At 41.9% G+C, this 26,569-nt stretch overlaps 1 protein-coding gene and 1 non-coding gene across 5 annotated transcripts in view; both read right to left on the reverse strand.

The window, feature by feature from the left end:
* The window catches only part of RASGRP3 (RAS guanyl releasing protein 3), a 106,478-nt gene that overhangs the window by 66,923 nt on the left and 12,986 nt on the right, over positions 1-26,569 (reverse strand). Inside the window, exon 1 of one of the 4 annotated variants that reach the window (XM_059660152.1) lies at positions 24,829-24,917. The exons of 2 other annotated variants lie outside the window; for them this stretch is intronic. The gene's annotated coding sequence lies outside the window, so the exon portion shown is untranslated. Of the gene's footprint in view, positions 1-11,275; positions 11,595-24,828; positions 24,918-26,569 lie in introns of those variants that run through there. One more of the 4 variants, XM_059660151.1, reaches the window with a different exon arrangement.
* On the reverse strand, positions 4,627-4,730 carry LOC132213990 (U6 spliceosomal RNA). The gene has a single exon (XR_009448102.1). It is a non-coding gene; the product is annotated as a U6 spliceosomal RNA (small nuclear RNA).

The raw sequence follows: 26,569 nt of genomic DNA on the forward strand, positions 1-26,569 counted from the left end.
CTTGTGTTGTGAACCACTCAGATTAGCTTTTTGTGAACCTTATTCTGAAGGACTAGTCATTTTACATCTTATTTTTGCCCTGATGTCGATGTAGCAATATAGTGTATTAGGGTCACCACTACTTACTGTTCAACAGTGGTTTCAAGAAGAAATTTGTAATTGATTCATATGGGTCAGGGTTTTTCAACCTCAGTAATATTGATATTTCAGATGGATAATTCTTTGTTGTGGGGGGTCCATCCATGCTATGCATTGTAGGATGTTTAGCAGCATCCTTGACCTCTATCCACTAGATGCCAGTAGCACTCCACCCCCACCCCCAGTAGTACAGCCAAATATGTCTCCAGACATTGTCCTCTGGAGGGTAAAAGTGCCTTCAGTGGAGAACCACTGATACAGACTGACCTCATAACATCATACTGGAACTGAAAATGTCAGTCAAACACCTATTTTTTTTTATTTTTTTTTAGCATCAGAATGTCTACTTTTTGTGTAGGCAAATGCCTGAAAGATTGACTGAATTTTTCAGTTTTCAAATGAATACAAGGTATCTTCACCAACAACAAACATTTGAACAAATACATCTTCCCAGAAGTCTTCTCGGCTTGATTTTCAATGCTTGAGCCAATTGGCAGGCCTAACCATGGCAGAATATGACTTAATTTAAACATTTCAAAGCTTTCAAAGTCTAAACTTATTCCACACTCTGATATATTTTGACCTTGTTTTATTCCTTCGTCAATCACTTCCAGTTTCATTTTATTTTTGCTGTTTATCATAAACTGCTTGAATGGTTTTTGGAGGAAACCAGAGGATAAATATTTATGAATGCAGACCTCCAATTTTTTGCAATATGTGAATAAAGAGTTCTCTTTTGTGAAAACATTTTACCTCCTTTCCTATTGCCCAATTATTGGCTTCTCTTAATCTTGGGAGGATTCTGTATGGAATGCATTGCCTCTATTACACTTTTTACTCTTAAATCATCCACTACATTGCATTCTCACTCTGCAGAGTAGGTGTAGGCAAGGAGTGATGCTCAGTGCAAAACTATTGGAAGTGCTTTGTTCTCATACCCACTCTATCACTTACTGTCAGAAAGCTTACACTTTGGGGTGCCAATTTCTTCAGACTGAAAATTTTTTTAAAATCTTTATTGTTGAAGGTATTACTTAGGTCTCCTTTTCCCCCCATTAACCCACTCCAGTCTTCACACTGAAATTTAAATAACATTTACTGAGAGGCACATGGCTTTGATAGGTAAATACTGTCAAAGACTGTTTTGTCACAGGTGTGGCTGCTCCATGGCAAAAACTTTTGAGAATCAAGGGACTCTCAAACAGCTTCTCATTGTTATAAATAACCCAATAAGGATCAGCCATGAATTATGTTAATCCTTCTTGAATTGCCAAATCCCCTTCTTGGGGATTTGGTGAACAAATAATATTCATTAGCCTTTATGATTTTATAACTATTGATTATATGTAATCTGAAGAGGTCTCAGTTATCAGTCTGTTCAAGTGGCTACTGTTTCCTGTAGCATTTTAGATGCTATTTTCTCCAGCGTGTCCTCCTCGTTGCCTCCAGAGTTTTCTTCCCAGAATTCAAGTATATTCATGTCACCCTTTTACTTGACAAGCTTCAATCACAGTTAGGAATTATTGTTAATTATGTTAAATGTATTAATGATATTGTGGATTTCTTTCAGTATTTTTTAAAATTGATTTTTAGAGAGGGAGGAAGGGAGAGGGGGAGAGAGAGAGGGAGAGAAACATCGATGTGAGAACATAATACCAATAGGCTGCCTCCTGCACATCCCCTGACTGGAATCCAGCCAACAACCTTCTGGTACATGGGACACTAAGCCACATTGGCTAGGGCTGATATTGTAGATTTTAAAAAAGAAAACTTACGGTTTAGAAAACATGGTAAAATATTTATAGATGGAATGATGAAATGATGGGTTTGCTTCAAAACTGTTATGGTAAGGAAAGAACATGGGTGGGGACATAAAGGAAACAAGATTGGCCATTGAAAATTGTTAAAGTTGGGTATAGAATACATGGGGGTTCATTATATTGTCAACTTCTGTATATATTGGAAATAGTCTATAATAAAAGGTGTGTTTCCTTAAACTTTAAATGGTTCTAAAAGATCTAAATGCTTTAGAAGGGAAAACACTACCCTTAATCCTGGAACCACCTAGTCTTTTGAGACTTTTCCCTGGTTTCTCCTCTAACATATCCCTATGATTCACATCTACCAAGTTACATGTTATTCCTGGAATCGATTCTTTCAAAATATAGTGTTTTTTATTTCTTGAACAATGACTACCAATCCTTTTATACCTAGTTCAAATGCCACCAACCCTAACAAACTTTTCCTGACTCACCCTGCATAGATGACTTCCATAGAACTTTGTACAAACCTCTTTAATAGAATAAACGTATGTGTTGTACAATAACTGTAATAATTCTTAAAATATTGATCTGCTTAACTAGGTGGCAATATCCTGTAGGACAAAGTCTGTGCCATTATTCATGTTTGTGTAATGTGCAGAAAAAATATTTGTTTAAAAATACTTGACAAATGAATCAAATAAAAAATACTTTGGATTTTTTTTACCTTGTCACCTAAATATAAATTCTGGGTTGCACATAAAGGGATCCCCAAAACTGGGTTGCATTTACTGGGGTTTTAATAATTTTTGGTATAGTAGAATTTCCAAATCTGAGGATTAAAACTCAAAACAATTTCTTAAACATATTAGCCTCTCTTCCACAAACTTTTTGTGAGGTAGTATTCCAAATGGTTGCAGAATTTTAATGCATGACACATTTCTCACTCATCCTTGTAGCTGAAAAAGATAAAACCTCAATTCTTACATCACTGGCTTAAGTCAAACAAAGTTCCAGCAGCTTCCAAAGGGAGGATAAAAGCAATAGTTCTTCTAAAACACAGAGAATTAAAATAGCAGGAGATATGTTCCGCCGGCCCTGCTTCAAGGTCTGCTCGGCCCTTTTATTTATTGATAATTAAGGCCCCAAGAAACAACTTATGAAGTAAGGATGAGTGCTCCACTCGATGTCACTATTAAGTCACTTCTCATAAAAACTAAATATAACTTAAAGCAAACTGTCACTGCTGGCTGATCAGCCAGGTCCTATAGTCATGCTCTTTCTTATGTGTCATCATAGGAGATAGAATGATGAATTTCGAGTGTTGCCAGAGGCTTCGTTTTGCAAGAACACCCTGCCCAAGGTGCAGAGCATCACCATTGACAGAACACCTTGACAATGGGAACGGGTGAGCATTTTCTGGGTGGGGCTGACAGGAGACTGTAGGATGCAGTCATGACTCCACAGAGCCCTAGGATGCTTCTCTGTCCTACAGCATCCTCCTGATGGAAATTGCTATGTACATCGCTATGTATCTAGTAACTAGATAATGTCCATGGCTTGACAGGGACAGCAGAATCTGGACTCCACGCAATGGCTGCCCTTTGCAGAGTGAGCATCAGTTGTTAGCATAAACGGAGTGAGAGACAGTGTGGTTACAATAGAAAAGGCATGCACTCTGTTTCCAGGCAAACTAGGACCAGAACCCTGGCTTCCCTACTCATTGGCTTGTGACTCAACCTGCTCAGAAATTTAGGTATCACTTCTGCAGCAGTGTCAACAATGTCCACCTTTGGGAGCTGTGAAAATAAACATCAGTTTCTCTCCTCTCCCAGGAGCAGGCTCAGTTGAAATGCCTACCAAAGAAGGAACATAGAGATAGACTCGTCTTAGAATCAGAGTGACTGGGAACAAAAAGGGATGAGAAATCTTGAGCACCACCCTTTAGACTGAGCACTGCCCTTGCCATAAAAAACGAATGATCTCTAAAGCATCCTGTCAACTCATGTGATTTTGAATGGCAGGCATTCCACACACAGATGAAACACTTTCTACTTTTAAAAAGCAGAACTGAAGGAGAGCTGGATCCAAAGTCAGTCAAATTGAACTTATGATATGAGTTTTCCAGAACCAAATATGGAAATTAAACTCGGTTCTTCTATTTTAAAACTGTTTTAAATCTGTAGGTGGTTTCTGAGCTCCAGAAATCTTCATTAACCTGAGATTTGAGAACACTTATCCTTGACAGTCACAGGGCGCGCTGTTGGAGTGGCTGGAAAAGGACATGTGTTCTTTCCAGCTCCCTGACTCCAGGCGTAAGGAGTTTGGAAAACAGGTCGGTCGGTTTTACAGTGTGTATATTCCTCAAAAACAAAAAAAATCCCTACTGCTATCTCCTCAAAGTGAACTTATGTAAAAGACCCAAAACAAAACAAAAATACCCAACACCTCAGTTCAGCCATTTTGAATTATTGAACGAAAGGAAAATTATTATTTTATCAAAACTTAATAGAGGCGAGACTCAATGGCCATTCTTTATTTCTTTCCTTTCTTTCTTTTCAATATGACGTCTGATTCCATGGCAGCTTCATGGGCTCTTTGCCTTCCTTTTGGCCAGTTCATCAGTTGCTAAGTTTTAAGTTTTCTACCTCAGTTCAGATACCTTGGGGGGCGGGTTGGGGGGGGGGGAAGCAATTAAAATCACTTACACATTCTAATGCAGTTTCTAGTTTGCTATTTTTTCTTCATGAATTTGCGTGTCATCCTTGCATAGGGACCATGATAATCTCTGTATCGGTCCAATTTTAGTATATGTGCTGCCGAAGCAAGCACTTTTGTTGGCAATTTCTGAATTAAGCGGCAGCTAAGTAGTTACTAACATAAGTTTCTGGAATTTCACTATGTGGACTAAACTGTTTCCATGTTATTTCCCCCCTTACTAGTTCTCTCTCAAAGACAGTACCTAAAGTATATTCAAAGATGAGATGCTGAATACACTTACAATACTAAAGCAAATCAATGGCATAATGATCCATGCGAGGGTTGGAACATTTTGTGGGCTGGGGATAGGTCCACCTAAACAATACGAAGTTAAGTATAAGGATAGGGCAACAGTTGACAAATACGAAAGCCTTTCAAAAACAATCTGATCACTGAAAAACTTAAAAGATGTTGGGACATCTGGTACATCAGTCATTCATATACTTAGCTCAATTCTCCACTTATAACAGAGGCATCAAAGCCTATATGACTTCAAATTCTACAGACAATTATCTGGGAACCTTTAAGCCACCATTTCATTTTCTTTTCTCTTTTGAAAAATTTCTTTTCCCTTTTGTTCTCTTGAAAGGTGCAGATTATCACAACAGTCACTAAAGGAAAAGGCTCTATGAGTCGGTTCATGAATTAAATGTCTTTCAGGATTTTTTACATTCAAAGAAGACTACGTTTCACATTCATACTCCAAAGAAAAGCTACATTAGAAAGACAAACTGTAATAGCCGCTATTATCATAAAGCTGTTCACTTGCTTCCACTTCCCTCTCCCCACCCCGCCCCGCCCTGCCTCCAAGCCCTGGCCATGACACTGTGCACTGTAAAATCACCTGCATTACCCACTGTCATTTTTACGACCTTATCAACATACTGATAATGCTTTACACAATGAACCGGACTGCCACCACAGAACGTTGACTAGTAGTGAAGAGGCTCAAGTATGCTAGGAAGCTAAGACCTCTCAGTTGTGCGCAGATCACTTTGCAGAGGGAAATGGTCACAGTGGACACGGTTCCCATGGGCATAAGGGTACTGTGACCAGGCAGAACTTCCAAGAATGTTGATGGTTTTGTTGGGTAAGAGGAGTGCTAGACGTCAGATTTCTTTCTTCTTCTTCTTCTTCTTTTCTTTTCTTTTTTTTTTTTTTTTTGGTATTTAAGAAAACAATCAGATTTCTTCTAAAGCTGAATATTACATAATGCCATAGTTGGTATGACTCCAACTTAACCACATTGGGTCTGCAGGGGGAGAAAATGACCACTAAGTTCTTTAAAAAAATTGCCCTAAGCAAATACTATTGCGTCTGTAACTAAACTGACCCTGTTTCTGAAGCCAAGTATCCATAGGCTTGGAAATACCATCAATGACATGTGTGAAATGGCATATCATGAAATCAGCCATTCACATAGGTTTTGTCCAGCGTAAGGTAATACAAATTATAGCACTTTTGATCACAAGGGACAATTTCATAGGTATCATCCAGAGTCGGGAGATGGGGGACTTAGCAGAGCTGTGCCAGCTACTGGTTCCATGACCATGAACAAGTCACTCACTTTCTTTCATTCTCAGGTTTCTCACTGTAAACAACAGTGATGTTGGCCTTCCTTTTTCATAGGATTGTAGCAAATTGCAAAATAGTGCCTCACACCAGAAAATTCCCATATAAATGTAGGAGTTTGTCTGCCCAATACCATGGATGGGCTCAAGTAAGATCAAAGTACAGTGAACCTACACACCCAGATTCCAGAGATACCACTGTGATTGTCTAAAACAGCAAATAAAACCAGACTTCCACATCCATCTCTCTATATAAAAGCCTAATATGCAAAGTGTCCCCTTGGGAGTTCCACCAACCAGGAGTTCGATGGCTCACTATGACGTGCACTGACCACCAGGGGGCAGCACGGAACAGAGGGAGGCGGCAGCCGGCAGCCAGCAGCCGGCAGCCAGCAACCACCAGGGACCCTACCCATGCATGCATTTTGTGCGCTGGGCCTCTAGTAGAACAATAGAAATGTGAACTGCAAACACCTAAACACCTCCAAGAACTGGATAGGAGCAACTCCTATAAGAGGAAAGAGGGACCCCAGGGAGTTAACGCTTTGGGAGCAGGTTCTTTGGAACACACAACCTGGCCAAAACGAAGAAACAAAGCAAGCCCTACATCATGAAGCTTCTTTCCTTCTCCAAAAAGCTCCTCAGAAAATAATCACAACTTTGATTCAAACAAGCTCTGAAGTATGACTTGTGGACTCTTCTATGGTTTTGAGTCCATCTTATGTGTCTCCATATAACACCCATGGGACTGTGCCAACTGCTACAGAAGTAAGCAATACCCAGCAAGGATTGGAGGTAATTTCCAGTGGTTTTGGTTTAGCAGACTATATTGCTGATCAGACTCTTGGGTTCTTAGTTTTAGAAACACCAGGCAGGTGAGAAGCAGGTTAAAAATCCCCCTTTCTTGCTATTAATACCCTGATCTTCAAAATGTGTCATCTTGTCATAACAGCCTTGAGAAAACCTTAGCAACTTTCTCAAAGACATCCATGAATGGTCTGCTTACTTAATTTTCCTCCTGATTAACCAAAGGGCCCTCTGCTACTTATTTTTACTCAGGGCTCTTTTTTTAGCGCCAGCCCTAATCTGGACATTTCACCACATGGAGGACTATGGAGAGCCCGATGCCATTTTTTTGAAGGGTTCAAGAAGTAGGTTTCTTTAAGAATTCTGGCTGATGACCCAGAAAAGTCTCAGGTTCGTGACTCACAAGTGAGAGGGCCTCTTTAGAGATGCAACCGGCAGAGGGGTGAAGCTTGCAATTGGCAAAGGCAGGTGCAGGCAGCATCCCAGGTCGTAGAGAGATGCACGCCTGCCCTCCCTCCCCTGCCACAGCCAGTCCCCTGGCCTGCAACCTCCCTCACAGCTCGGAACAAAGCCCAGGAGCAAACAGGGGGCAGGGTAGCATTACTTCTGGTCATAAACAACAACAACCTATGTGGACAACCAACCTTCCAGGTTGAGTCACCAGAAACAGGTCCGATCATCGTTTTATCACCACGAAGCAGGCTATTTGGGGTGGGGCCTGGGTGGAGTGGCAGCCCTCCAAAGGAAGGAGTGACAGGAAAAAACGGAGGAAAGGGCCAGAAGGGGCCGTGAGAGCTGTGTGCTCAGGGCAGCAATACCGCTCTGTTGCTGTTCTTACCAATGGGAGGCTCTTTGCTGAACCGCTGTCAAAGAGAAAACACCGCCAGTCATTGACTACAGAGCTCCGGCCTGGACTGTCAGGAGGGGAAACCTCACCCTTCCTGCCACGGAGAGTTCAAAAGGGCCCTCGCACACATGTGTGCCTAATTGTATCGCACTGAACTGTCGCATTTGCATTTCGTCGTGGGCTTTTACATTTAAATATGTGCGGTTAGCATATTCATCCCACTTGTAGTTTTTAATGTGGACAGGTTCAAATACAGCCTCGTGGCTAAGGGGGTCTCTGAGCTCCAGTTTCTCCAACTCTAAAACTGGAATGATGCTAGAGAGCACACAGACCTATTGGGAGGGTTATGTGACAATGAACACGATTGCTCGGCATGTCATCTGGTATGGGAGTGCACAATAAATGGAAGTTTAATATTAGTGTTCATGTTATGATGGAGAAGCAGCAGAAGTTGTGAGCGCTCTTCCCTGGCTCTACTGCTAACTGGCACAGTGACCCAGATACATTTGCTACAATTTCCTTATCTTCATAAGAAGGCGGGGGAGGGTGGGTGGGTGGGAGGTAATCAACCAAAGACTTTGAATGTATATATGCATAACCCATGGACACAGACAATTAGGTAGTGAAAGCCTGGAGGGGGGGCGGAGAGAAGGGCAGGGATGGACTGGAGGGGGTTAATGGGGGGAAAAGGGGGACATATGTAATATTTTCAATAATAAAGATAAAAAAAAATAAATCAGTAAATAGATAATAAATAAATAAATAAATAAATAAATAAATAAAAGATAGCATTAAATTTTACCTTCTAAGATTCCTATCCAGACCTTAATATCTTGGACTCGATATACTATCTCCATGTAAAGTAATTATTTTTATTATTTTGTTACTAGAGGACTGGTGCACGAATTCGTGCACATGTGGGGTCCCTCGGGGTGACCTGTGGGGATTGGGACCCAGCTTGCACCCCCAGGCTCACAGCCCCAGCTTGTGCCCCCAGCCTTGCAGCCCTGCCTGGCACCCCACCGTGGCCTGGCGCTGGCCCCTCACCTGCTCCACCATTCTGCCTATGAGATGATCGATCAATCAGGGCCGGGCCCTCTTCCCAGTTTCCTCAGTGCCTGGGAGCCGAGCGGCGGCCCCAACCCCCCGCTGCCACCATCTGCGGGGCGATCTGCGGGGCAATCTGGCCCCCACTCACACCCACCTTGGCCTGGCACCACCTGCTCACCTTCTCCATCATCCCCCATGGTCCTGCTCTCGTCAGGGCCCATTGGGGCCGGCAGCGCCTCCACTGCCGCCCGCTGCCGGCACCCATGTAGCCGACACCCTCATGTTCTGAGCCACCCCCTGGTGGTCAGCACACATCATAGCGAGTGGTTGAACTCCCGAGGGGACAATTTGCATATTAGGCTTTTATTATATAGGGTTATTTTGAAAGTCAAGGGATCACTGATTTTTTTTAAAAAAAATCTGCAGGCTTTCAAACATTCAGCACTTGAATAACTCAAAGGATACCCTGCCATGTAGACCCCCTCCCCCATTTCATCTGCCAGTGGCTCTAATACTCCAGAGACACAATTTTACTGGACAGTTCTTCTCCGCTGTCAGCCTCTGGCAAAGTAAAACGATCCCAGGACCCAACGAGCAGCCACGCCTGCAGCCAGACAGGGAAGCCACGGGCCACATGGGCACAGGCTGACCCAGCGACCTCACACACATGGCACAAAGAGGAACAAAGAGGTTGGAAACATTTGTTCTCATCAAACACACCAGGCTGTGTGGAAGAATCCACACGTTAAGGAAAAGAGAGAGACTAGCCAGAGGAGCCCCTTTTTCAGACGGGGTACCTGAAACTGCTTCCTTCCCAGGTCTTCGGCCGGTGCGGGACACAAGACCAACTGCGTAGGGGTAAACAGTGCAGAAGCAGTGCGCTGTGGGTCATTTTCAATCCACTTTCTACATACAACATGGGGAGGGGGACAGAAATGGCAAGAAAATCATCCAAGCTGAGGATCCATGACAGGCCATCCGTCACCTGGGGAATCACATCGGGGTGCCCCTGGGCTTGCCACAAGTCAAATAACTGTTTGGTAACAACTCACTTGAAAACAACCACCCTCTGGCCCCCATCCTCAACATCCAGTCAATCCAGAAAAAGGAACTTGCTGGTTATCTCCCCACAACACTCTGATTCAGAGGCTGGTCACTTCCAGGAGTTTACATCATGGATTCCAGGTTCTGCCCTCTCCCTTTTCCCTTTTCCTTTCTTCTTAAGCATTCTTTTTAAAAATTGATTTCAGAGAGAGGAAGGGAGAAGGCGAGAGAGATAGAAGCATCAATGATGAGAATCATCGATCGGCTGCCTCCTGTACACCCCCTACTGGGGATCGAGCCCGCAACCCAGGCACGTGCCCTGCCTGGGAATTGAACCGTGACCTCCTGGTTCATGGATCGACACTCAACCACTGAGCCACACTGGCTGGGCTTAAGCATCCTTTTGGTGTCCACCAGGAAACGACAAAAGTCCCCAAACAGCAGCTCTGTTCCAGGAAGGGCCTGCGTGGTGGCTCTCCCCAAAGTGAGCTCCAGTGTTGCCCCGGGAACCAGAGAAAGAGCAGGTCCCCCCAGAGTTGAACATCAGCTTCAGGCAATAGGGTTATAATCTGGGGCATAAACAAGGAAGCAAGATTCTGAGCATCATAAAAACACAAATGCTCCTTTGTCTAAAATAAGGAAGATCAGAGGCAGCTAAAAATGTTAGCGTTAAAGTCGGGAAGGTGAATTGGCTTGTGGAAGAAAGCAATAGGCTGTGTCTTTCATTGAGGTAGAAAGCGCGCCTGAAATCTAAACCCGGCTTCTAATCGAAACCTACATGCCATGTTGTTAGTTTTCTGTGTTGCAGATTGCTATACATAGTTAATGAGACAGTCTTCAAAACTGACATCCAATTGATCGTCTTCAAGTCAGAGATACAATAAACAAATAAGCCCTTTCTCAAAACACTCTCTCAAGTTCCAAAGGTAACACTGATTAAAATCAAATCTCAACACACTTCAAAAGCTTCTCTCGTTCGTGACCTGACTCTTGGCTTTGAACCTAAACACCACAGACCATAGAAATCCTGGACACCAGAACATACACGTTCTGGAGCAAGGTGCCCCATTCATTCTTAAAATTAGAAAACAACGCAGCTGAAAATAACCGGTTCTTAAACAATGTTTAAAAGAAATGAAAATTCCTATTCATCACAGGTACAAATAAAATACCTCCTTTAATGCCAGAGGGACACAAAAATCAAAATGAAGAACTGTCAGTGGCTTCTCACACACACACACACACACACACACACACACACACACACACGCACACACACACATCCTCCAGATACTTACTGGGGCAGTGGCCGGTGTGCACCCTGCCTGTCCAGCTGCCAAGTGCCGGAGCGCGCGAGCAGCTGTTTCCTTCAGGCTGGGGCTGTGTCTTAATCAGTCACATGAGCCTCCTGATAAACACGGCCGCGGTGCCAGGGTCAGAAACTGAAGATCATTATTCTCCTTATTCGCAAACCTTCCTGAAGCCGCGCTGGCTCGGCCCTTTCGTTAGCAGGCAGAGCAGCCCACCCCACAGTGGGTTTTCTTTGAGCCACAACCCCGCACAGCTGATAAGTCGCGCTGGAGGGCAGGTCACGGCCAGTGGAAAGTTGATGTGTTTGTGTGTGTGTGAAGGGAAGGAGGTAGCGGGGAGGGGAGGGGAGGGGAGGGGAGGGGAGGGGAGGGGAGGGGAGGGGAAGTTGGCAGTCTCTATACTATCTCATCTCACTCAAGCTTTCACTGGAGCTCTGGACTTGCAAGAAGAAGGCAGCACAGCCTGGCACCGAAGGTGGGAGGTGCTCTCCCCTCCAGGGGCCCCCGGGAGAACCTCAGTCTGTCGCTCCATCTCAGCTTCCTTCTCTCAGCATCCCAAGCTCCCGTCTAGTGGAAGAGGCACAAGACGGAGTGGACTGTTCTGAGGAAGGCAGATGAGCAGGGTGAGATGGCTGAGGTTTAATTTCAACACAGCCAGGGCTGCTGCGCCTAGTGATGCGGGGGGAAGGGGGGTGGGGGGGGCAGTGTGTGAGGGGTGGATGCCAGTGCCTCTACAGAGCTAATGGAAGTGGCTTCAGGTCCCTTCAAGCAAACTTCCACATGTGATCTGTTGGGTTGTGTCGACATTTGGGGGTAGAGCAGAGCAGATGTGATGATCCCCCAGGAATGAGAGTGAAAAGAGAAATGATCATGAAATTTACCAAGCATGGGACAGGTGTGCTAGGAAGCTGGGCCCACCACCCATCCTGGGGGCTTTGTTGAATTCCCACCCCGCCCCTCTTCAGGGAAAGCCCGTGGACTCTGACTTGGGATGGTACCTGACCTTGGACTTCTAGGTACAGTAAGAGTGACACTTCCCAAAGTCAGCGCCCGAGCAGGGTAGAGTGCAGATATGACGGTCAGCGCACTTGGCAACGTGAACGTCTGAAAAGTCTGCAAGAGGTTAAAACGCCCCAGGGGATTTCTGAGCCATAATGAGCCTGTTAAACTGTCACCCCTGATTTTTAATAAATGAGATCTTAATAAAGGCGCCTGTGCGGGCATTTTCTCATAGAATTATTCACAGCGTGAATCAAACCAGAAGTTTCCCTCCATACAAAGGATAGAGTGTTTGTCCAAAATAACAGAAAAAGACCCAAAGACCTCCGGTCTAGCCATTCTTTCAGGGGACTAATTGGTTGTCAACATGTGGGAGCCCAATGTGCAAATGGAAAGTTTTTTTTGCAAGTTTCATAACAGATCCTTTTTTAAGGATTCAAAGTTCGTAGTAGAAATAAACAATGAATATCAAAATACAATGTGCTAAAATAAATATCACCGTCGCAAACATTTCTCCTTGAGTGCTGATGTGAGCAATCATTATTCAGAAACAGAAAACGAGGCCTACTGAAGATCTGAAATACTACTTTGATTTATACACACTTTGTATTTACGCAACAGAAACCTTTCCGACCTGATGGCACCCATCCATCACTTTATTTTCAGCGGTCTGTGCTAATTATTCTCACAATCCACGTCACACACCACATGGCCAGACACTTCTTGATACCCTCGGATAGCCCAGACAAAAAAATTGCCCGGGGAAATGTAAGCCTAGAGATTCTCTGGTTCTATTAGCAAGGAGGGAGGGCTGGACCCTGATCTTATCTACCAGGCAAACCGTCAACGTAGACCGAGACCCTGCACCCTTCCATGGGTTCGACAATGACACCTTCTTCCAGCCTTGCACGGTATCGGAGACCCCACTTCCCTGCCCAGTCTGCCTACAGGTACCAATCATTTGCTTTGACTCAAAAAGAGGGGTTCTCCCCCTTCAGAGGCCACCCCTCCGGGACTGTCTCTCCCTGTGGCTTTTCTCCCCCGTGGCTTGTCTCCCCGTGACTCCCACCTGCTCAGGACCCTTCCTCCACCAACGCCTTCTCCCCGTCCGCTCACCCTCCTCATGGTCTAAACATGCTCGTGTTGTTTTATGTCCTAAAAGCTATTTCTTCTCTCCTTTGCTCCTATAGTTACTGCCCTAACCCACTCATTCCCTTCACACCTGAGCTTCCGGAGAAACACTTCTTGTCTCCATTGTCTCTCATCCCAGGTAAGATTCAACCTGCTTACGATCTAGCATCTTCTTCACACTTCACTGGAAATGCTTTCTCAAGGTCAACAAAGACCAAGGTTAACGGACTCCTTTTTGGCTTTTATCTTCCTCGTCCTCTCGGCTGCATTTGACCCATCTGACCAAGCACTCTTTAAAATGTTCTCTGTGGCTTCTCAAAATTTACTCCTACCTCCTTCGCTTCCTACAAGGACTTTTTCTCTTCCTGACCTTTAAATGTGAAAATCCCCTCTCTTCTTTCTGTTCTCTGACATCTCTCATATGTCTTATGCCGTCTCATATGTTGAATGACTAGGGTGGTTTCCTAATGGGTCGCCTTACCTCCAAAAACCTAAACACACTTTTGTACTAAAAGTTGCCGGAACCGGTTTGGCTCAGTGGATAGAGCGTCGGCCTGCGGACTGAAAGGTCCCAGGTTCGATTCCGGTCAAGGGAATGTACCTGGGTTGCAGGCACATCCCCAGTAGGAGATGTGCAGGCGGCAGCTGATCGATGTTTCTCTCTCATCTATGTTTCTAACTCTCTATCTCTCTCCCTTCCTCTCTGTAAAAAATCAATAAAATATATATAAAAAATAAATAAATAAATAAATAAAAGTCTCTGGGGGCCATGGTGGTACCTTGGGCAGCTTTGTATTTCCAGAACCTATGACAGGCTCATGGAATGCCTCTTTTATACATTCCATGGCTGTTGCATTTCTTGCTCTGTATTATAATTAGGTCTTCATGTATCTATGTTCCATCTAGACTTTGACAATCTTAGAGAAAGTGTATGACTTAATTCATTTCTAATACAGTGCCTGCCATTTGGGAACAGATAGCTGGAACAATGCTGAATGAAAAAAGGAATAATGGAAGAGAAGGATCTTCTGTCTATTCCTTTAAGAAAAGATAAAAGTTTGCAAACACTGATTTCATATTAAGCCAATAAAAAAATCTCCCCACAAAAGAAATTATGGCCTCATTCTATGACCGCACTGTAACAAAACTATAAAATAATGACAAAAGTATAAGTTGAAAAAGAGCTAAGCTCTTGGAAAAATTTTATAAGTCTTCTTTTAAAAAATTCATTGATTGGAGAAGAAATAAAAAGGTAATTACAGGATGCCGCCCTAACCGGTTTGGCTCAGTGGATAGAGCGTCGGCCTGTGGACTCAAGGGTCCCAGGTTCGATTCCGGTCAAGGGCATGTACCTTGGTTGCGGGCACATCCCTAGTAGGGAGTGTGCAGGAGGTAGCTGATCAATGTTTCTCTCTCATCGATGTTTCTAACTCTCTATCCCTCTCCCTTCCTCTCTGTAAAAAATCAATAAAATATATTTTTTTAAAAAAAGGTAATTACAGGATGCTTATAAGTTTTTTTTCTTTTATTAAAATATATTTTATTGATTTCTTTCAGCGAGGAAGGGAGAGGGATAGAGAGTTAGAAACATCGATGAGAGAGAAACATCGATCAGCTGCCTCCTGCACACCCTCTACTGGGGATGTGCCTGCAACCAAGGTACATGCCCTTGACTGGAATCGAACCTGGGACCCTTTGAGTCCGCAGGCCAGTGGTCTATCCACTGAGCCAAATCGGTTAGGGCAGGATGCTTATAAGTTTTTAATAATGAGAACACCGCATATCAAATATTGTGGGCAGAGCGAAAGGAGTTAATTAGAGGTAAACTGCCCCCAAGAAGATGTTGAAAAACAACAGATCAATAATCATGGAAAAATGTAAAAGTTATTGAGAAATTGTTTCCAAGGAATGTTCTTAGTCCAAATTACTTGCACAACCAAGTTCTCTCTGATTTTCAAGCCACAGATAATTTCCAAACTATATAAAATGTTCAAGTGGACAAAAGTAAGAAAAGCTAACATAATACCTGTGACTTAAAACAAACAGATAAATCATAATAAAGGAAACCACAGACTAACCTCATGTATACACATGGTTTACCTTAGAGATGTAAAGAGAAATCAGTATTAAGGAATACATTAGCATAATGACATAAATAAGTCAATTGAAAAAAGATTTTGAATTAGCACAATGGGTAATCTTGAAATATCTTTTGTTAAAATTCAATATTATTGTTTTAATTAATAAAATGAAGTTAGAATTTTTCTTAGCATGCTGAAGTAATCTGTATCAAACCAAACACAACATCAGAAACAAGAAAAGGATGCTCACTGTCACTACCATTTAGCACTGTTCTGGGCATTTGAACCATTACAACCGGACAAGAAAAAGAAACTAAAGAAGAATTATGAGAAAGTAGGAGACAAAATCATCCAACTTGTACACGTTACAATCATTTACTTAATAGAATCAAATTTTTTATTGTTAATCCTCACCAAAGGGTATTTTTTCCATTAAATTTTTAGAGAAAGTGGGAAGGAGGAAGGGAGGGGGTGAAGGGAAGGAAGAAGGAGAGAGAGAGAGAGAGAGAGAGAGAGAGAGAGAGAGAGAGAGAGAGAGAGAGAGAGAGAAACATCGATGTGAGAGAGACACATCGATTGGTTGCCTCCCATTCCCAACTTACCCCCAACAGGGGACAGGAATTGAACCCACAACCCAGGAATGTGCCCTTGACTCTTTGGTTGTGGGGCCCCGTGCTCTAACAGCTGAGCAATACTTGCCAGGGCAATAGAATCAACTTTTTAAAAATGTTTGAAATAATTAGCAATGTCAGTGAGGTAAAGACACAAAATAAACTCATGAAATTCATATAATTTTCCATGTAACAGCCAAAAACTGTTTAAAAATATAATGGAAAAAAATCTCATTCAAAATAGCAACAATAACAAAATTTCTAGAAATAATAAAACATGAATATTTTAAAAATGTATAAAACTCTATGAGAAAATAGGATAGATTTCAATAAATTGAGAGTTATACAAGTTTCCAGGACTAAAAGACTCAACATTGTAAAGGTGTCAATTCTTTCCTATTTAATTTATAAATATAATTAAATTTTGTTGGAAATCCCCAGAGATGTTTTTAAACAGGACAAAAAAGAAACCCTGAAGTTTATTTGAAAGACTTTAAAAACTGAATTTAAATATTGAATTTGAAAAATTTTCTAAATAAAATTTTAGAAAACAACAAGGAAGAGGGTACTAGGTATTAAATAGGCTAAAATTATCAAAAACTAAAAGTTTGATACTGGTTCCAAAAGAGGCAGAGCCATGGAACAGAGCAGAAAGCCCAGAGCACAAGATCTATATTAAAATGTTTATTCCTTAAATAAAGTGTTTAAACCCAGTGGGGAAAATGGATTATTCAATAACTGGTCCAATAGTTAATTACTATGAAAAATAATGATGCAATTATACCTCAGACCATACACAAAGTACATGCCTAGTGGGCTAAGGAGTTAAAGGGGAAAATACAATCACAGGCAGACTTGAAGAAAAACAGGTGATTGCTTTTATAATCTAAAAATTTTTAATCATAATTAAATACTTGTATCATGAAAATTATGTTAATGATGATCACCAAAGCAGAAACCATGAAGAAAAACATTTTAAATATTTAAATTAATAAAATGTAAAATTCATGTATATAAAAAATAACCCAACCATAACCAAAATTGCCACAAATGATAAAATGAGATTTAAAAAGGAAACCTATATGGTAAAGGGTTAATACTTTTACCACACAAATAGCATTTATAATTAACAACTGAGCAATAGTTTTACCATACAAACAGCATTTATAATTCCCAATGTTGGCCGGAGGTCTGGAAAATGGCACCTTCATACTCTCCTAGCAGGACTGTAAATTGGTACAACATATAAGAAAGATAATATTGTAATACTAGAGGCCCGGTGTGTGAAATCACCCTCTTGCAATCAGGGATCCCTCAGGGGATGTCCAACTGCCGGTTTAGGGATCCCTGTGGGATTAGGCCTAACCCGGAAGTCAGACATCCCTCTCGCAATCTGGGATTGCTGGCTCCTAACCACTAGCCTGCCTGCCTGATCACCCCTAACCACTCTGCCTGCCTGATTGCCCCTAACTGCTCGCCTGCCTGATCACTCCTAACCCCTCTGCCTGCCTGCCTGATCGCCCCTAGCCACTCACCTGCCTGCCTGATTGCTAACCACTCTGCCTGCCCGAGTGCCCCTAACTGCTCGCCTGCCTGATCACTCCTAACCCCTCTGCCTGCCTGCCTGATCGCCCCTAGCCACTCACCTGCCTGCCTGATTGCTAACCACTCTGCCTGCCCGAGTGCCCCTAACTGCTCGCCTGACTGCCTCTAACCTCTCTGCCTGCCTGCCTGATCGCCCCTAACTGCTCGCCTGCCTGCCTGCCTAATCACCCCTAACCGCCTCTGCCTCAGCCCCCACTATCTTGGCTTTGTTCGGAATGACATCCGGAAGGTCGTTCGGCTGTCCAGTCTAATTAGCATATTATGCTTTTATAATTACAGATGTTGCAAAAGCTTTTTAAAATATATGTACCCTTTAGTTCTGAAGTTTCTGTTCTAGAAATACACCCCAAGAAAATACTATGGATTTTCACGTGTATAAGGATGTTTCTCACAGCATTGTTTATGCTAGGTAAAACTTAGAAACAATCCGTGTGAAAGTAGGCTTTTCTATTTGTGTGTTAACAGACAATTCAAACAGACAGAGCCTATGATGACCCTCAAAACTCACTACCAACATAAAAGGAGCATTAAATTGCTTGTTCCAATATTAATTTCTATGTGGGGTCAGGAGTGGGGAGGAAAGTACAAGTAAGGTTTTCCTTATTCTGGAAAGCTTGGCTTTAAGCCCATGAAAAACTGGGCATACAGACAAAAAGCATTTTGTGAGTCTCAAATCTAAGCCACCATGTTTGAGTTGAATAATTAGAACACATTCATAAGAAGTAGCACTTTGCAAACATTATAAAATAATGTTTGAACTATATTAACATGGAAAAATATTCAGCATAGATTAAATGAAAAACACAAGTTATAAAACAGTTAATCAGTGTGATCTCATTTGTCTAAGAAAATATGTTGACATTTGTAAAAGTCTAAAACATTATTTATCAAATTTTAATAGTGGTTATCTTTGGGAATTGGGGATCACATACAGATTTTCCCTTGTTTATGCAGATCAGCTTTTTTCCCATTTCTATGATAAATGTTTACCAGTTGTTACTTTTTAACTGAGATCTTTTATATGTAAGAAAAGAGGCACTAGACCTACAACCATACTTTAGTACTTTAATCATCTACACAAAGAGGAATAAGACATTGGTAAGAAATGTAGTAAAGAAAAAAGGACTCAGAGCAGAAAAGCCTGGCCATCCATTAACAAAGCCAGACACTTGCTCTAAACCAGTGGTTCTCAACCTGTGGGTCGCGACCCCTTTAGGGGTCGAATGACCCTTTCACAGGGGTCGCCTAAGACCATCGGAAAACACATATATAATTACATATTGTTTTTGTGATTAATCACTATGCTTTAATTATGTTCAATTTATAACAATGAAAATACATCCTGCATATCAGATATTTACATTATGATTCATAACAGTAGCAAAATTACAGTTATGAAGTAGCAACGAAAATAATTTTATGGCCCTGACTGGTTTGGCTCAGTGGATAGAGCGTCGGCCTGTGGACTGAAGGGTCCTGGGTTCGATTCCGGCCAAGGGCATGTATCTTGGTTGTGGGCACATCCCCAGTCGGGGGTATGCAAGAGGCAGCTGGTCAATGTTTCTCTCTCATTGATGTTTCTAACTCTCTATCCCTCTCCCTTCCTCTCTGTAAAAAATCAATAAAATATATTTTTTAAAAAAGAAAATAATTTTATGGTTGGGGGTCACCACAACATGAGGAACTGTATTAAAGGGTCACAGCATTAGGAAGGTTGAGAACCACTGCTCTAGACGGTCTTAGTTTTCTAATTTCCTGGTCCTGGAACCATATTTGATAGCAAGTCACCGGAAGTGGTGGAACCACCAGGTTCAAAGGATGCAGGAAGAGGGGGGAAGCATGGTCTTGCTTGAGCACTTGGATTCAGTTTCTCAGAGATGTCCTGATGGACCTTTGTGCCTATTTGAGGTATCCTTTCAGTAGAAATTCCCAAAGAATATCTATCCATCCATGCACACATGGTCACATGTCGGCTGAGGCCTCCTGAAGCTGCCCATCCATGCATCCACCTGGTTCCAAACTCCAACCATGCTGCTCCAACTTGGCAACACGCCACCTGCTGGTCAATTCCAGGTACTAACTGCCATATCACATTGTCACCCACACCTTCCTTTCCTAGGGGGACCTTTCACACAACATTACTCTCTTAAATAAATACCAGTCACAACCAGTTATCATAAGAGCTGTGCTAGCAACAAGCCTGTAACAAACAGGAAGAAAAAACTGTGAAATAACCAGAGAACAGAGTTTTTAATCCCTAAAGACCTTGAACAAAGCAAATCATTGTCAATATATGAAAAAGTAGTGTCTGTGTTTTATGTACTTTGCATTTGGGGATTTGCCAAAGTAGGTGACAAAAATCTCTGCTCTCAAAGTTTATAATCTCTCCAGGAGAAAAGCCATACATAAGGAATAATAATTACCTAGAATAACAATTAGTACCTAACAATATTATAATATACTATATTAATATGTTATTAATATTATATAACAAGCTAACATCTGTGCACAACGCTCATTTACTTCTCACAGCAATGCTCTAAAGACATACTATTACCCCCAGGTGACCTTCATGAGATGAACTAGCCTGCTCACAACCAGGAAGCAGCAGAGAAAGAGGAATATGAATATAAACCTAGGTCCGCCTGACCCCAAATCTTGCACATTCACGCCCCAGATGATTTAGTAGCCACAGAAATTTTCATAGACTGGCTCACTCTTTTTAAATTGAACCTGCTTACCCTCAAGCACAACAGCCAAGTCAATGGCTTGCACTCTGGGGTCTAACCATTGGTAGGACAATAGTCGTTTCCTGTCACTACCCATTGCAAATGGGTGGTATTTCAGCCAGTGACACCTGGTAAAGTGGTTGTGGCCCAGTCTGGTAGGCGGAGTGGCATTTATAACATTGTTCCTGTGGATAATGCCTTCTATGGGTTAAACACATGTTGAGTTCCAGATAACTGATGATACAAACAAGTGAACCTTTGCAACATAAGCCATTTGTAACCTGGAGATGGGCTGTAGAAACATAAAAAGGAGGATGAATAAGGAAGACAGCCTCTACCAAAGGCAGCCTCCACAGGTGCCTCCTCACCCCAGTACCCTGCTCCTTTCTTCAGGGTCCCTGGAGAAACTCCCAAGTTTCTGGACAAATCTGTCCAGATTAAAGATAGACTTCTGCTTTAAGTCTCCTTTTCCTGCTTTCTAGCTCTTCTCTTTTCTTTCTTCCTTTTTGTAAAATTTCATTTACTTTTTAAAAACACATTCCAGCTCTAGCCGGTTTGGCTCGGTGGATAGAGCGTCAGCCTGTGGACTGAAGGGTCCTGGGTTCGATTCTAGTCAAGAGCATTCTCGCTCGGTTGCAGGCTCTATCCCCAGTAGGGGCCATGCAGGAGGCAGCCAATCAGTGATGCTCCTCTCTCATCCATGTTTCTATCTCTCTATATACCTCTTCCTTCCTCTCTCTGTAAAAATAAATACAAGCGTGCCGAAACTGGTTTGGCTCAGTGGATAGAGCGTCGGCTTGCGGACTGAAAGGTCCCAGGTTCGATTCCCGTCAAGGGCATGTACCTGGGTTGCGGGCACACCCCCAGTAGGAGATGTGCAGGAGGCAGCTGATCGATGTTTCTCTCTCATCGATGTTTCTAATTCTCTATCTCTCTCCCTTCCTCTCTGTAAAAAATCAATAAAATATATTTTAAAAAAATAAATAAATAAATAAATACAAACGTTTAAAAAATAAAATAAAATAAAAACACACTACATATTAGTATAGTTGCATTTACTTAATCTAATTCATTTCTATTCACCTTGATGGCAGCATTTTTCCTGTTACAATCAGCTTCTTAGGTCAGGCTAGATTTTTAGCGAAAGCTTCATTCGGTAAAACATGAGAAGGAACTTTTTGTATTCATGGTACAAAGCACCTTTAACATAATTACTTACATAATAACTTTTTCCCCTAATAGTTTTATTTCAAAACCTTGATTTGACAGCAGTTTTTATGACTCTGTGAGGATCTCACCCCTACGAACCACAGGCTAGTGGTAAAGTTAATCTGAATCTAAATCTTCTAAAATGCCACCGCTGTAAAAAATGCCACTGCTGTTCCAGAAGTCTTAGTTCTTGAAAAGACTTGCTTGGAAAAAAAAAAGTCCCCACGGCTGCCCCGGTGCCTTTTTCTGAGAATCACTGAGGGTTCAGAAGATAACAGAAGAGCAGTTTTCAGGTTAAGAGTTCCTTTCTACTCAAGTTTCAGCAGCATCACCCTTTCAAAGCTGAAAATACAAAGCTGATTCAGGGATAAATGAGGCAAAGAAAATATTTAAATTTATTTTTTTCTCGAAAAGTGTGATCGCTAAATGCATGAGGCGGGACGAGTTGGGTCTTCATAAGAATCACAGGAAAAGTGCAGTTAGAAACTCTAAATCCTCTTTTTCTCATAGGCCTCGCCCTTCTCCCACCCCCCACTGCTGCTGCACGTTCCTTCAGCTCTGGCCCCCTAAGCTGTCCTGGGTTCACACACAGCCCCCTGGCCTTGGCTGGAAGGTGATGCTCCGTGTATACTTTTTGAATGAATGAATGAATGAATGAATGAATGAATGCATTTTTACATTGTAATTAGAAAATATTCATATTATTTTGAGACCAAATCCATCTGCTCAAAATTGTGCATAATTCTCTATGAGAACCTAACCATCCTGCTCTTCACTTTTCCATATTATCCCAACCCTGCAAGCTGATTACAAATCCTGTTTTCCACTCCATACTGCCAACTGCTTCCTCAAGTTTTAATCCACCCATTACCGTCTCTAGGTCAGGAATCTGCGAGGCCTGGGTTTCTGAGCTCACTGCATTTCCTTTCCTGAGGCATCACTGCCGTTATCACATACGTCATCAAACATCGCCATGATTTACTTACCCTGTATTTGCTCAACCTTTTGGCCAATCTTGGGATTACTTATACCCTTCGTGTATACAAAGTCTTTAGATAAGGTTTCCTTTTTATGACTTCCTGGGAACACAGAAGCAACTACAAGCAGAGTGGGACTTTGCCTGAGGAAGGAGGGTCTCATATTCTTGCAGCAGGACTTATCCTATTTCAGATCAGAGGGAGGGAGGTAAACAAACAACGACAACAACAACAAAAAAAAGCACTTTTGGAAGCACATTTTAAAAAATGGTAGGGAAATTTCCAATTTTTTTCATGTTTTAATTAAACAAGGAGTGTTTATTCTCAGGGCGCATCTGTGTGATGGCCATTCTTATGAGTAAAAGGCTGTAGATCCATTTAAGCTAAAACTCTCCAATGGAAGGCCCCCTGCAGGGGCAGGGTCAGAACTGAGAGATGGCTGCTGTTCCCTTCATATAAACACAGGAAGTCAGAAGCTCAACAACACTTCTTGGCAGGCGGAGGCAAAAACATGCAGGAAGAAATCAATACGGGGAGCACGGGCTCAAACAGCTGAAAAATGCCAACCCAAATGGTGATACATTATTTTTAAACATATATTTTCCCGGTCAGAATAACTTCATTATTTTGTTGAAGAATGGTTTTGTTTCCTATTCCAAAATAAGAAAAGCAGGGCACCCGGGTGTTTTCTTTTTACTTTATAAGATATTTAAATTTAAAAGCAATAATGCACATTATAGCAGGTCAAACAATACAGAGAGATACATAGAGAAAAAAATGTAAGCCCTCTTTCCCATGCATTCCCATCTTGCTGAGATAATACACACCTATGAGAAATGTATCTCATTATATTTTCCCATTTAAAAAAGAAATCCCATTTTAACAAGTAATCTATAATTAGATTTCCCCCCTTAACAATGTATCATGGTGACACATACTGGTTCCAAGGTCAGTAATACAGATTTAATTTATTCTTTGTAATAGTTGTAGTCATTACATTCAAGACGCTCCCAGTGTTTTGCCTCTATAAATAGCGTTGCACTAAACATCCTCACACATGTATCTTTAGTTTCTACTGCTTTCATTTCCATAGTATAGCTCTCCCAAGGTGGGATTATTAGAACTGCAAAGTGATTCGTTTTTACTACACATTCTCAGTTATTTTCCCAAAACTAAACTGAGGGCAATCTAAGGGGCCATGGCCTTAAAAAGACTGATAAATGTCCCCTGATAAAAGAGGATCAAGATTATGAGAGGCACTAAAAATTCATTTCAGAATCGTATCCCACTAGGTATGTTAACTAAGTTGTGTTAAATCTTGCTTGCTTTTTATATGAAATAATATTTTTCAAAATCAAGGCATCTTAAGCCAAACTGATGAAAATTTGTCAAAGTTAAAAGTGGAACTATTTCGCCCCAGCTAATCCTTATGATCTGCACACACCAAAAATTCCATACACTCTAAAGGCCATTCCAGTTGTAGATTCCATTCTTAATTCATTTTTTAAAAAATGCATGAGCCCATATGAACCGTTATGTTAAAAGAACAAAATGGTAATGTTGCACTAAAAATATTTTATTGCACTTTCAAGGCACGCAGTGGTGTTAGTGCAACAAGGGTCAGTCCCAGCCTCGCTTGTTTTATCTGTTTCTGGACTGTAGACTTCGTAACCAAAGAGCCCTCTCTCATCCACATGCCATCTCACTGAAGCAAGAATGGGGACCACAGCCCAAACCCAGGGATGAAGAGCACCCCGTGTCTACAGCCACACTCCTCCTGGCTTGGGGTGTTTATCTAAAATCACCTCTTCTAAATTATGTTTTCACCCTGTCGTTTGGTTTGAAACTTGAGAGTGAGAGGCTGGACTACATGTGTCTATACTTGTAACAACATATATATTCCACATTAGCTAATATGGCTGAACCAGCCAACACACTCCAAGACACAAATGACGGAGCACAGGGTTCCCTGCCTGAAGAAAAGAAAAATTAAGTTATGCCCACCACACATGCAAGGAACTTTGTTCACATGATCAAAGCCTTCTTTGTTTTATAAAGCCACCCATTGCAGGATTGCGAGAAATGTGTGCACCCCCGAATGCATTAAAAGTGGCAGTCAACCAACCAAAATTCAACTCAGATGATTCAAGAACACATTTGTTAAGTCAAATAAACAGTCCAATTTTGGACCCAACTTACTGGCCCAGGTGGTCTGTGTCTTTTCCTTCGGAACAAAAGAGTGGGCAAGCAATCCCTAGCTGCCTGGGATAGTGGCTGTGGGTTTCACAACCTCCCTGGGCTCTTAAAAGCAACTGCTAAAAATAGCAGAGCTCTCATGTTAACGTCCTCAGCCGAAGGGCCAGGGGAAAACATAAGTTGCCTGAAATACGTCCCCTGCATTCGAATTCCCTAGGACTACTCTTAGCTGAAAATCCCATCATCCTTCCGACAGTTCCAACATTGATCACCTTTTTCTTTTCTAACCATTTCCCAGACTAGAAGTGTGGTGAGTGGGATGGATGTTGGCACATGGGAGAACCGGGAAATCAGGATTCTCATTCCATAATCAGTCACTCACGAGTTAAGTCACTTAACCCTGTAAGTATAAAACCCCTGATCGCAAAAGGGAATGGTAATACCAACTCAAAGGGTGGTTGCATTTCAGGGTTTTATCCTATAAAAACATTCAGCAAGCGCAAAAAGATGTGTGCAGGACAAGTTCAATGTGTCACTCGTAGCAACAACAAAAAGGGAAACACCCTAAAAGTAAGGGGAGATTGATAAAAATAACTGCAACGCATTAATTCAATGCTACATGCATCGTACAGTCTGAAAAAGATGAAATGGGAAGATGACTTTGATGTAATAAGAAAGCAAGCTGCAAAAACACTGCATAAATAATTATTGTTTTAAGCAAAACAAACAATCAAAAAACAACAAAAACCCTACTATGCATTTATCTCCATTTTTATTACAATCATGCATTTTCAAATGCATAGAAAATATCTGCCAAATGTTCAGGGCAGTAATCAACAAGCTATAGACATATACCCACTCTGAAGAAAGAGGTGGTAAGGGTTACAAGCCTTTCCTTTTTTACCTACCCATTACGGTATTGAGTACATTCACCTACAACACACCTGTATTATGTTTATAGTTAAAAATTAAGGACAATAAAGAAAGCAATGAGAAATAATTAGCACACTGCCCAGCGGGCTTCGAAGAAGGATTATCATCCTTACTTCTGTCCAGAAGCTAGAGAACTTATTTTTTTTTAAATATATATTTTATTGATTTTTTACAGAGAGGAAGGGAGAGGGATAGAGAGGTAGAAACATCAATCAGCTGCCTCCTGCACACTCCCTACTGGGGATGTGCCCGCAACCAAGGTACATGCCCTTGACGGGAATCGAACCTGGGACCCTTGAGTCTGCAGGCTGACGCTCTATCCACTGAGCCAAACTGGTTAGGGCAGCTAGAGAACTTCTTAAGTAAAACAAGTTTGCAGAAAACTAGCCAATCTTTGTAACATGCGCCTGTGTGAACTGGATCAGTCTTTTTTTAAGTGATTATTATCTTGATTGTGGTGATGGCTTGATAGGTGCATACGTATGTCAAGACATCAAATTGTGTGTATATATATATTTTAAATATATTTTATTGATGTTAGAGAGAAAGGGAGAGGGAGAGAGAGATAGAAACATCAATGATGAGAGAGAATCATTGATGGGCTACCTCCTTCATGCCCTTACTGGTGATCAAGTCTGAAAACCGGGCGTGCGTCCTGACCAGGAATTGAACCGTGACTTCTTGGTTCATAGGTCAACGCTCAACCAACCACTGAGGCACGCTGGCTGGGCCAAATTGTATACTTTTAATATGTGCCATTTATTATGTGTCAATTGTATCTCGAGAAAATTGTTTTAAAAAAAGTGTAGCT

This window comes from Myotis daubentonii, chromosome 12 (assembly GCF_963259705.1).
Source record: "Myotis daubentonii chromosome 12, mMyoDau2.1, whole genome shotgun sequence".
Taxonomy (NCBI): Eukaryota; Metazoa; Chordata; class Mammalia; order Chiroptera; family Vespertilionidae; genus Myotis; species Myotis daubentonii.